Genomic DNA, 11,552 nt, shown 5'->3' with positions numbered 1-11,552 from the left:
CTTTGCAGTGACAATATTTTCTTGTATTATTTGCATAATTTTAAAATATTAAAATCTATACAGATTATTTTTTAAGAAAACACACTACAGAAAATACATAAAGTAGAACTAAAACTGAAGACTAACAACAGTTGAAGTAAACTTAGTGACGGTTGGTAGATAACACATATGGGTTAATTACAGAGCCAGCACTGTGGCATAGTGGGTAAAGCCACCTCCTACAGTGCCGGCATCCCATATGGGTGCCCGTTCAAGCCCTGGCTGCTCCACTTCCGATCCAGCTCTCTGTGATGGCCTGAGAAAGCAGTGGAAGATGGTCCAAGTTCTTAGGCCCCTCCACTCACATGGGAGACTCAGAAGGAGCTCCTGGCTCCTTGCTCCTAGCTTTGGATCAACCCAGTTCTGGCCACTGCAGCCATTTGGAGAGTGAACCAGCAGATGGAAGACCCCTCTCTCTCTGTATCTGCCTCTGCCTCTGCCTCTCTGTAACTCTGCATTTCAAATAAATAAATCAATCTTGGGTGATAAAGATGGCAGAATAGGGAGGGAGCTTACTGTTCTAGTCTAATAGAGTACCTAAAAGGTAATCTATAGAAGTGAAATTGACATTTTGAGAGGCAATGACTTTGAACAGCTTTGTCTTGACTGTTGAGGAGCGGGTGTTTTTCGTGGGTTTTTTTAATATACTATTTGTTGAACTCTTTACTTAGTATAGGGTTAATCTTATGTGTATAAAGTTAATTGAAAATAGATCTTAGTAAAAAAATAAGAATGGGAATGGGGGGCAGAAGGGTGGGAGTATGGGTGGGAAGGCAGGTAGGGTGGGAAAAATCACTATGTTCTTAAATTTGTATATATGAAATGCATGACGTTTGTATACCTTGAATAAAAGGCTTCTGGAGAAAAAACAAGTAAATAAATAAATCTTTATAATAATTATAAAAATGATTAATTACAACAATAATTATAACAATTATAATACAATAAATTTTAACAATCCAACAGGCTAGCTAAAATAGATACAATTAGAAGAAGCTTTTTTTAATTTGTAGGCAAAATTTAAGGGGAAAATGTAAAGCAGGTGCAGAGACTGGCAAGTTGTAGCAAATGCAGCCTGTAGGCAGTTGATACATTGTTGTAAAAGGCAATGCAAGGGGAGAATGTTTTGTACAGCTGTTGAGACACTGCTTGGAAGGCCTGCAATCTCATATCAGAGTTCCTGGTTGGAGTCCACGCTCTTCCACTTCTAATCCAGCTTCCTGTTACTGCACACCATGGAGGCAACAGGTAGTGGCTGAAGCACTTGGGATCCTGGCACCCACATGGGATACCAGGATGGAGTTCCCGGCTCCCAGCTTTGGCTGGTTCCATCCTTGGCTGCTGTGAGCATTTGGAGAATGAATCAGGGCATGGACGATCTCTCTCTCCCTCTCTCTCTCTCTCTGAAATGAGAATAATATACACTATTATTTGAAAAAATAAAGTATATTCTATCCCATATTTTGCATACCCCCATTGTCTTTATTTTTAAGAATAATTTCACAAAGATTGATCTTATTATAGATGAATGAAGACAAAAGGGATAAAGCTACCTAATATCCCACAATACTGAAAGCATTTAGAAATTAAAAATATGATCAAGATTTATATAAGGCTTTACTTATAATAGCCAAAAAATGAAAATAACCCCACTATCACCAAGTAGTGAATGAGTAAGCAGATAGTGGTGCATCCATATAATGGAGAGTTAATCAGAAATGAAAAGCATTCTGTTGACTCATACAACACAAAAATGAGCCTGGGGGCTGCTGTTGTGGCTTAGTGGTTACAGATGCTGCCTGCAACACCAGCATCCCACGTGGACACCGGTTCAAGTCCCGGGTGATCTGTTCCCAATACAGCCCCTGCTAATGTGCCTGAAAAAGCAGCAGAAGATGGTCCAAGTGCTTGGGCCCCTGCCACCTTACGTGGGAGACTCTGAAGAAACTCCTGGCTCCTGGCTTTGGCCTGGCCCAGCTTTGGCCATTATGGCCATCTGGGGAGTGACCCAGCAGAAGGAAGATCTCTCTCTGTGTCTCTCCCTCTCTCTCTGTAACTCTGCCTTTCATATAAATAAACAAATATTTTAAAAGATGAATCTAAAAATTATTATAAGTATTATTCTGAGCAAAAGAAGCCAGACAGGAATGACAACACACTGTGTGACTGCGTACATGACACTGCATAAACACCAACGAACCACAGCAACAGACCGACTGGAGGTGTCCAGCACACAGCACCAGGAATGTTATACAAGTTCACTGTGGTGGTTGTCACACAACTTATACCTTCATCAAAGTTGTTAAACTCTACTGACAAAGGGGGTAAACTGTATTTCATATAACTCATATTTCAATAAGCCAAAGTTTTTAAATCCATGCGTAATTTAAAAGTCCCATATCACATAAAAATTTTAAGTACATAAGTAATTCATGCATTGAGAAAAATTCTTTATGCAACAACATTTTTTGAAATGATATTGCTATATTATAATAAATAGGGTACTCCCAAAGCAATGCTTAGATGCAGACATTTTTCTAGGTTAGTATAGAAGAAAAAACACAAAAGCAGAGCCTTTATCTGTTATGAAGAGATCAAAGAAAGCAGTAAAATGAAAATTATAAAACTAACAACATAAATGAACAAAATAAAAAGATTTTAAAATTGATTTTATAAATCAATTGGTTGACTCTTTAACTTACTAAAGTTCATGACATAACAAGGTGTTGTGCACAGAGGGTCAAGTTGCCCCTTGGGGGACCCACATCCCATATGGTGCGCCTGCGATCAAATTCCACCTCTGTTTCTGATCCAGCTTCCTGCTAAGGTGCATGGGAGGCAGCAAAAATACCTCGAGCGCTTGAGTCCCTGCCACCCAGGTAGGAATCACGATGGAGTTCCTGACTACTGGCTTCAGTCTGGCTTAGCCCTGGCTACTGCAGGCATTCGGGGAGTGAACCAGCCGATGGAAGGTCTCTCTGATTTTCAAGTAATAAAAATGAATAAGTACTTTAAAGGTAAAATTAACAAATTTACTAAAAATAGTAGAATTTGGGTGAGAAAAAGTTATTGCTAATGAATAAAAATGATTATTTTAAAGTAGAAATTATTTTCTAAATGTATTAATAGTTATCACTGTTAATACTCTATGGATAGCTACTGAAGTGTGAAATAATAAATTGAGTCATCACAAAATACAGAATACAAATAGACTCATGTACACGATGAGTCACAGAAGTAGAAACATATTAAAATTTTATGTTCTCACTCAATTGCAAAATAATAATAATTCAATTAAAAATGGTGGTAGGTCTAAGCAGACATTTCTCTAATGATGATACACAAATGGCCAGCAGGTACATGGGAAAATGTTCAGTATCACTAATCATCAAGGAAATGCAAATCAAAACCACAATGAGGGGCCAGCATTTTGATTTAGCAGGTAAAGCTGCCACCTGCAGTGCTGACACCCTATATGGGCACTGGTTCAAGTCCCAGTTGCTCCACTTCCAGTCTGGCTCCCTACTAATACACATGTGAAAGCAGTGGAGGATGGCCCAAATGCTCGGGCCCCTGCACCCGCAGGGGAGACCCACATGGAGATCTAGATGAAGCTCCTGGCTCCAGGCTTTGGCCTGACCCAGCCCCAGTTGTTGCAGCCGTTTGGAGACTGGATCAGTGATGGGAGATTCCCTCCCTCTACCTCCCTCTCTCTCTTTGTAATTCTGTCTTTCAAATAAATAAATAAATCTTTAAAAACACAAACACACACATACACACAATGAGCTATCACCTCACTCATTTGATTGGCTATTATCAAAAAGACAAAATATAACAAGTGCTGAGGAGGATGTGGATAAAAGGGTACTTTACACACTGTTGGTGGGAATGTAAAGTAGTACAGCCATTGTGGAAAACAATACAGAGGTTCCTCAAAGTACTAAAACTAGAACTGCCATATGATCCAGGAATCCTACTAGGTTTATAGCCAAGGGAGATGAAATCACTCTGTGAAAGAGATAGCTGCACTCCCATGTTTATTGCAGCACTATTCACAGCAGCCAAGAAATGGAAACAACATAGGTGTCCATCATCCAATGAGTGAATGATGGAAACATGATACACACAATGGAATATTACTCCGCCATAAAAAAGGATGAATCTTGTCATTTACAACAACATGGATGGAACTAGAGGTTATTACGTTAAGTGAAATGTGCTAACCCAGAAAGACAAGCATCACATGATCTCCCTCAAGTGGAATCTAAAAAGACAGGTGAGCTCATAGAAGTTAAGAGTACAGTGGTAGTTACTAGAGCCTGGGGAGTGAGTAGGTGGGAGAGAGGAATGGGAAAGATTGATTAATCTGCACTAAGTTATAGTTAGGAGTAAGAAGTTAACTCCTGCACAGTAGATGACTATGGGTAATGAGAATGTACTGCATATTTCTCTGACAAAGAAAAACTAGAAGAAAGGATTTTGAATGTTTTCACCAAGAAATATTAAAAGTTTCAGGCAATAGGAGCCAGCATAGTAGCATAGCTGGTACGCCACCTGCGACACTGGCATCCCATATGGGAGCCAGTTCATGTGTCAGCTGCTCCACTTCTGATCCAGCTCCCTGCTATTGGCCTGAGAAAGCAGCACAAGATGGCCCAAGTTCTTGGGCTCCTGCTACACACATGGAAGATCTGTAAGAAGCTCTTGGCTTCAGCCTGGACCAGCTCTAGCCATTGGGACTATCTGGGGAGTGAACCACAGGGTAGAAGATCTCCCTCTCTCTCTGTCTCTCCCTCTCTCTGTAACTCTGACTTTGAAATAAATCAACAAATGTTAAAAAAAAAGTTTCAGGCAATAGATATTTGCCCTGGGTGAACATTACACAAACTATACATGTTTCAAAACCATAACATAATACTCCATAAATATATACAATTTTTGTGCCAGTTAAAAATAAATAAATAAAAAGCTTATGTCTTCAAAAAACAGATGGTACTTATGAAGTCACTAAAATGTTTTCTTAAATTCCCAAAAACAATTTATCTCTTTGTTGTCAACTTAAATCATTCCAAAAGACAGAGAACAGCATGTATATAGAGAACAACATTAACTCAACTCGCTTTTATGAGGTAAAGGGGACATTAATTGTAAAGCCTAAAGGTGCCAACAGAAAAACCTACATGATAGTTCAATCTCACTTCTAAACTTAAATAAACAAACTCAAAAATAACAGACAGGAGTGTGGAGGACAAACTCTGCATCGGGGGCGCTTCCAGGAGGGACACCCCAGAGGCCACAGCCAACGAACTGCTACAGCAAAGACATCAGAGATCCGACCCCAGACTGAAGCTTCCCGCTGCAGCGATTTGGAACTGAAAAACAGAGTTTACTCAGAGTGGCTCTTCACAACGAAGACTGTCTCGCCGAAAACCTGGTTCCTGCACGCCTTTGCTTTTAACTTCTCCCCAGCACAGCTCCCTCTGTTGCCTGTCTCACCTGTAAGCCGGGGAGCACTCGTCCACAGGCTTTTAGCCCAGTCGAGTGGGCCAAAAGCTCTCCACACTGCTCAGCTTGCGCTGGTTCCGAGGTTGTTTGTTTGACTGTTTAGCCAAGGGTCGAGAGCCCCATTGAGAGGAGAGCAGCTATTTGCTCTGATGGCAAGTGGGCTTTCCAGAGTTCACTTATTGATTTTCTGTTCCTATTCTCTCTCCATGGGTAATGCCTGCTTTTAAGCAGAGATTTTTGTAAAAATGTGATATCCAACCACCTTCCTCAAGTTTATATTCAAAAGAATCTATGAGACATCTGAAAAAGTTTATGGAAAATGAAATTAAAAGATAAGTTTATTTAGGTGTAAATATTTTTGAAATCCATGCACAGCAAGGGTCTTTAAAAACTTCATAGAAGAAACTACATATGAGTTTTTGAAATATTTTGACAGTCAAATAGGTTATTTTTTAATTCCATTTTTCCATGAACATTTTGAAGTACCCTCATATGTATACCCTATATTTGGAAAAATATTTTCCAAGTCACTCAAAGTGATGTTGGATTCTTTCTTGGCTGATTTCTAATATTTCATATTCCCTGTGGCTTAGAGTCTAGTACTACCCATGGCTCCTTTTTTTACATCTTGAACAGAATGCCAAGACATTCAAAGTAAGGCCCCCGCGAGATGATGCAGTCCAGTGTCTGTGTTTCACAGAGTGGAATACTAAGGCTGGCAAAGTTCCAGCACTAAGACTTCCACTGAGTTTATTAATATTTAACTTGCATTCCGCATTTTGTCTTCCCAAGTACATGCTCCTTGCGAACAGATAACTCTACTTTAAGCTTCTTCTGTAGTTCGTTTGCTATCTATGTCTGCAGTCGATATTTCCAAGGATGGATGGCTGGAGGTGTGGGTACCTTACAGGACCTTCTGCCACAGAACATTTGCTCTAAGCTGAAAGAGGCATTCATACCCACAAAGGACACATAAGATTTTGAATACAGCAGTCAGAGAGCGCCAACGATTCCCTCCCAGAGCCACCAAGAGCCAAAATAAACCTCCTTCCTTCCTAAGTAGCTTCTCTTAGGTATCAGCTGTAGTCATCGTCCAATGGAGAAACCTGAACAAAAGAAAACTCCAGAATTAACTTTACTGCCAATAGAACATTAACCCATTGTGTCTGTGCTCACTTGCTTCCACACAGCTTTCCCAACTGACAAATGCTTTTGAATCAGGCCAATCATTGTTGCAGGTCTCCCAAGTTGGATAAATCTTTGGCAGGTACTTACTATACATTTGGGTGAAAATCATGTTTTAAACTTTTTGAAAATTGTAAGTCGACACATTAGACAAACAGTGACACAAATAACCACCCAGTTACAATTATAGTAAGGACCAGGAAAGAAAAGGGGTTAACCTGGCCCAGCCCGGGGGCTCCTGCAGGGAACGGAGCCTGGAGAACGGAGGCCAACCTTCCTGGGGTGAGTTTCAGCTCTGTCTAGAGAGTCCCCACATCACAGATAAAGGAACCAAACATTCTCTACACAAGCTAAAACAAAGTGACTTTGCCTCGCTACACTAAAGCAGTCTTTACAGTAAAAATAATAAATAATAATAATAGCTATTGTTTACTGAGTGTTTATTCACAACGTCTTGGGCCTTGGACAAAATAATGGTCTGGGAACAATGCTTTGGATTTTGTTCTATTTGCTTTTATGACAAAAGTCACACATGGTTACGTCCCTGTAAAACATTCAGGCAACACATATGTATAATATGAAGGGCCTCCAAGATCCCTTCTCTTTCTTACCCATATCCCCAATATGGGCCACATTTATGCTTAAAGTGTATTCTTCCAGTCTTTTTCAATATATGTTGTTTTTTTCTTTTACATAAATGATACCATGCTTTATTCATTGTTTTGCAACTGTGTTTTCAACTAAAAACCTTTCCCTACCTGGACGTACGCACAGTGTTCCATCAAATGGATGCACCATAAATCTCTTAGCCATCCTCCTGCTCCTGAATGCTGGCGGTGATTGTGATCCTTGTTGTGATGAACCATGCTGCATGCATGTGAGAATTAATGCAGAATGAATTCCTAGGATGGCACTGGGGGATTGATGTTTGCTTCCTCTGAACGAATAGATCAAAGTTAGCAAGATTCATCCAAACCAAATATTTCAGCAGATGGCCTCGGACCAGTCACTTTACCTCCCCTGAATGCAAGTTCCTGGGTACCCAACCTTTTTCAGAGAATGATAAGGATTCAAATGAGATAAAGCTATCAATATACTCCAGAAACTGCTATATAAATGCAGAGGATTGACAACCCAAAGATAGTGATGGATGCTTTTACATGGATTAACCACAGACATGTCTACACCATACAATCTGTAGTAGATATCTTACAGATATCCAAATACCCTTCTCCTGTTTGGGTACAATCCCCTCTTTCTTTCTATTAGGAAGTTGCTCCTCTCCAAGCTCTAACCCTGAGGTCTAACACAGGCTTCCAATTACAGTACACAGTGATGGGTCCAGGGGTGGACATACCACAAGGTCAACAAGGGAGTTTTCAAACAGAGTCCGGGAAAGAGGCTCCTCCCCCACTGGAGATGGTGCCTGACACAGCCTGCCACGGCACTGCCAGTGACCATGTCTCCAGCTGAGCTCAGGAAGCCAGTCTGAGAGATGTGGAAATGTGCACCCTGATAGCACTGCAGGTCCTGGCTCTGGTTTCTGAGCCATGGCTGCATCCAGCCTCTCCCTCAGGACACGGGGCTCCTAACACATTCCTCCTTTTGCCTCCAGCATTTGATTTGGGTAAAGACGACCTGTAAGAGCATTTGTGCAGACTCCTGCCCGTCTCTATCCACAGTTCCCTTGACAATGGCATTCACTCCTTTTCCACCCATCTGCCTACCTGCTAGGAAGCAGAAATGCTGTTCTTGGAGGAAGCGTGACTTCCTCTTGCTCTATTTATTTGAGCAAGACAGTCACACGTGTAGCCCAATGGAGAGAAACTTTTGAAAGGGCAAACAGGAGACCTGTCTGGGTATGGCAATCTCATCTGCAAATTTCTCATCACCCACAATAGCTGACTCTTAGTCATGGGGAGGCAAGGACAAAGTAAACGCTGTTAGGATGAAAATGAAAATTACTAGGAAAATATGAGGAATGATTCCTAGCAGTTAATAGTGATATTCACCATCTATTGAACACACAATATGTACCAGGCACCATGTTGATAGTCTAATATATACTAAATATAGATAAAATTTCATTTAATCGTCACAGTAGTCAGACAACCTGAGCTTTTTTTTTTTTAACATAATTTAAACAGCTCAGCTGGGAACCGGATTTTTATAACTGATAGCTTTAAGCTATGGTTAAGAACTAACACATTACTATTTTCCAAACTTCAAAAACTATTTTGCACTCTAAAAACTGAAATTGTCTTTGCAAAATGAGGGCCACCATGGCCTTTTCTAGAAGAGAATGTGTCTTTTTAGAGAAGCAGCACTGGCCCTGGATTTTCTGCTGCCTTTGCCATTAGAGCATGTTTAAATATAGTCTAAAAAGAACTCAGAAGGTTTGTACCTGTCGCGTCTTTGACCTCTTCTTTTCTTCAAATGTACTCGAGGGCTGGCTCCGCCAACACCGAGAAAGGCCTTGTCACTTCCATGCTAAGACTCTTGAGTTGTTTTTAGCAAAAATAACGTCAAACAGCAGCAGCCTACTGGCAGGAGAAAAATACATAACATTCAAAGCTCTGAAAACCTGGCCTTCACAACCCCTCTACATCACAGACGCAGACAATTCAAAGTTAAAGAGGCCACTTACTATACCCATGACCTTGCACAAGCCCCTTTTCACTTCTCCAAAGCCTCAGTTTCCCCTTCTCCAAAATTTTTTTTTTTATTTCTTTTTTGACAGGCAGAGTGGACAGTGAGAGAGAGAGAGAGACAGAGAAAAAGGTCTTCCTTTGCCGTTGGTTCACCCTCCAATGGCTGCTGGGGCCGGCACACCGTGCTGATCCGATGGCAGGAGCCAGGTGCTTTTCCTGGTCTCCCATGGGGTGCAGGGCCCAAGCACCTGGGCCATCCTCCACTGCACTCCCAGGCCACAGCAGAGGGCTGGCCTGGAAGAGGGGCAACCGGGACAGAATCCGGCGCCCGGACCGGGACTAGAACCCGGGGTGCCGGCGCCGCTAGGCGGAGGATTAGCCTAGTGAGCCGCGGCGCCGGCCCCCTTCTCCAAAATTAATTCAAAAAATAATAAGTTTAGGGGCCAGCACTCTGGCATGGAGGCTGACTCTGGCTGTGATGCCGGCATTCCATAGGAGCGCCAGTTCGAGTCCCGGCTGCTCTACTTCCGATCCCGCTCTCTGCTGTGGCTGGGAAGGCGGTAGAGGACGGCCCCAGTCCTTGGGCCCTTGCACCCGAGTTGGAAGAAGCTCCTGGGTCCTGGTTTCAGATCCGCCCAGCTCCAGTGGTTGCAGCCATTTGGGGAGTGAACCGGCGGATGGAAGACATTTCTCTCTGCCTCTTCCTCTCTCTGTCTGTAACTCTACCTCTCAAATAAATAAATAAAGTCTTTAAAAAAATAAAAATGATGAGTTTAATTTTAAACTAAAAAAAAACAGTTTAAAAAAGCTAAGCTTGTATGTTTATTGTGAGGATTAAATGAAATTTTAAACATTTACTCTACTTTTTTTTTGGCTTGGTTAATAAGTTTATTGTCTTTATCAGAAAACTCTTCCTAGAAAATTGTTCATTCTAGCTCCCAGCAGCCCACCCCTGAGCTTTGCTCAAGCTTGCCTCCTTTCAAGCTAGCCAATCTTCCTCCCGGGCAAGGGCTATTTGGGGCGGTTCCACCTCTTCCTTTGAACTTCTCTCTTGGGCTGCTTCTCATCCACTGGATTCTCCCCTACAGACATGTGGGCTTTCTTACATGTCCCCTCCATCATGCTGGAGCCCCACTGTTCTTTCTGTCTGCGTTGTAATCATCTACACCTTCTTCACTGAGAAATGCATGCAATCTGCAATGTTCTGCCCAAAATGTGCTTCCAAAGTCCTTCTGCATTAACCTCCTCGTTCTCAGATTCGGAACCAGGAAATCGTACTGTGAAGGATGGACACACCTCCACCCACGCTCCCTTCAGGGCTCCAAAAACCTTAGTGCCAGCAGTAGTCCTGACAAGGCCTGCATCCAAATAGCGGGTCAGGGCACCAGGCTGACCATCCGTGCTGTCCACATTGTGGTCATCTCCAGGCCCCTCCGCTTGGCCTTGTCCATGCCAAACCTACTGAGAAGCCTGCGAGCCCGCAGCAGGCCCGTGTGCTGCAGTGTATTGGTCAGGCCAACTTTTGCACTGTATTTTCATAGCTCATGCACATAAGCCGCACAGACTACCATATCCCCTTCTATACAGGCAGAAACAATGTGACAAATGATCCAAACGATCTCTCTGTTAGTTACGTGGACGGGCATCCTGGACTTGGGCGTGCTGCACTTATTCTTATTCTGGACCGCCAAGCGTTTCCGAGCATAGTAATCAGCTTTATTCTCTCGTCACCCTCCCCACTTCACTTGGTGTCTCCTAAAGCAGGCCTTGTTCTCGACAACTTTAGCAAGCGCCATCCTGCGGAACCGAGCCCCGCAGCGTGGCTCGACACAGACCTGCAGGCCCAGCGTTTACTCTGTATTTCCAGTGATCAGCACAGAGCCTGGAGAATTTTTTGTGTGTGTCTAATAAATGATAAGTAGCACTGTTAACTGTCAGCCCTAATTCTTCACATTTGCACAGTGGTTTTTTTGGTGGTCCTAAAAGCAGTCATGTGCAATGCAAGGGGCGAGTGCTCTCCCCACTTCGGAGAGAAGGAACGGAGGCAGAGTGCAGCTGACTGGCTTGTCCCAGGTCGCATTGCCACCTAACAAATGGCAGATCCGAAATTGAAACCAAGCCCTCTTCTCTTGCCCCATGCAATTGTTACCTCCATTAACTACGAGAAACAAA

At 42.5% G+C, this 11,552-nt stretch overlaps 1 long non-coding RNA gene and 1 pseudogene across 5 annotated transcripts in view; both read right to left on the bottom strand.

Annotated features, from left to right (window-relative positions):
- Positions 1-912: 912 nt before the first annotated feature.
- Positions 913-11,552, bottom strand: part of LOC127490183 (uncharacterized) — a 63,276-nt gene continuing 52,636 nt past the window's right edge. The window contains exons 3-5 of one of the 5 annotated variants that reach the window (XR_016232854.1): positions 9,134-9,272; positions 7,488-7,666; positions 913-1,442 (exon numbers count right to left, since the gene is read on the bottom strand). This is a non-coding gene — a long non-coding RNA (uncharacterized LOC127490183). The remainder of the gene's footprint in view (positions 1,443-7,487; positions 7,667-9,133; positions 9,273-11,552) is intronic. The other 4 variants (XR_016232856.1, XR_016232853.1, XR_016232855.1 and 1 more) reach the window with 4 other exon arrangements.
- Positions 10,312-11,176, bottom strand: LOC100349679 (large ribosomal subunit protein uL18 pseudogene; annotated as a pseudogene).

Source organism: Oryctolagus cuniculus, chromosome 4 (genome assembly GCF_051225735.1).
Source record: "Oryctolagus cuniculus isolate XC-2025 breed Fujian yellow rabbit chromosome 4, ASM5122573v1, whole genome shotgun sequence".
In the NCBI taxonomy this organism is placed as follows: Eukaryota; Metazoa; Chordata; class Mammalia; order Lagomorpha; family Leporidae; genus Oryctolagus; species Oryctolagus cuniculus.
Note: the sequence above shows the minus strand (reverse complement) of the source record. Positions and strands in the feature narration are given on the sequence as shown.